Source organism: Charadrius vociferus, unplaced genomic scaffold (genome assembly GCF_000708025.1).
Source record: "Charadrius vociferus isolate BGI_N301 unplaced genomic scaffold, ASM70802v2 scaffold409, whole genome shotgun sequence".
Taxonomy (NCBI): Eukaryota; Metazoa; Chordata; class Aves; order Charadriiformes; family Charadriidae; genus Charadrius; species Charadrius vociferus.
The window spans coordinates 564935-566367 of record NW_009650082.1 but is presented as its reverse complement, the minus strand read 5'-3'; positions in this window follow the sequence as shown (position 1 = coordinate 566367).

The following is a 1433-nucleotide window of genomic DNA, read 5'->3' as shown; positions in this document are numbered from 1 at the left end:
GCAAACTTGCTGATGGTACACTCCATCCCTTCATCCAGGTCATTGATGAATGTATTGAACAGGACTGGACCCAGTACTGACCCCTGAGGGACACCACTCGTTACTGATCTCCAACTAGACTCTGCACCACTAACCACAACCCTCTGAGCTCTCTCGAGATGCTCAGAGAAACGCACTATTGATGTAAAGGCCAAAGTTGCTGATGCCTCTGCACTGCACGGAGGAGAGGGTGGGGTTTTTTTCACCTCAGCAGACCTCGATCTAACAGACTTTGGTCACATTCAGCCCATTGCATTTAGTTTTTTGCTTTCAGCCAAGGCAAGGTGAGCTGGAAGAGGTGTCACGTGGTGCTTCCAGCAGTCTCAGTGCCCGGGAGATGCCCGTCCTCCTCCTCTCCCACGATGCGGGCAGCTCACCAGAGCTGCAGCTTTGGCCACACCAAACCCTTCCCCGATTTCTCTTAAAGTTTGGGCGTGGATGGAGGAAAACAGGTTGCCTGGGAGGCGAGGAGCACCCCCAGACACCCACCCTCCCAGCACAGCCCTGCTTCCACCCCGGCCCTCTCCAGCCCATCACTGACCGTGCTCAACCCTCATTCTTTTTTGCAAGATACCATCGCGCCGCTGCAGCCGCAAGGCTCGGGGCATGTACATCACTTCCTTTTCGAAACCAAACAACAAGCACATCCTGCGTTGTTTATCACGCTTACACAGGTGCTCGAGGAGTTTATCTGGAAAAAAAAAAAAAAAAGCCAACAAACCCTAAATAAATAAATACCGGGCCCTTGCTAAGCTGCTCCTTCTCCCATCAGCAGCTGAAGGACCCGGCGAGCTGAAGGCTGACCACCGTCAGCGCCCGCTGCCCGGCGCACTGCTGGGGAGGGAGGAAGGTAAATGAACGCAGCGCATCTCCTGGCAGCGGGCTGGTGTGTAGACAGTCTGAAACAAACACAGTTAAGTGATAATGAGACTTAACTGCGCCGCCTGCTCCACCGGTAACGCTTGTAATTCACAGGAAACCGAGAGAGGCAGAAAATGCACAAAGATCTAAAAGAAGCCGCGGAGGGTCTGTGCAAGGAACGGTGCCGGTGTCAAAGGCACCTAGGAACATTGTTGTTTTTTTGCAAGATAAAACCTCAGGGTTGAGATAAAAATAGAGCTTGTACCTGTCTGCCTCAGAAGCAGCGACAGCGGGGCTGTGCTCTGGGAGGCTCTCATGGAGATGCTGCTCTCCGTGCGAGAACAGCCCTCGCCGCAACCAGGGACATCACTGGAGAGGGGCCACCCATGGCCACCAGCACCAAAGCGGCTGGGGAAGCAAGGCAGCGCTCGGGAATAAAGAAACCTTAAGCCTGAAAGTTTTCCCATCCTATAATATATATAATTTTGTGTCCCCTGCCCAGGGAGCGGAGCAGGGACTCTGCGTGGGCAGTG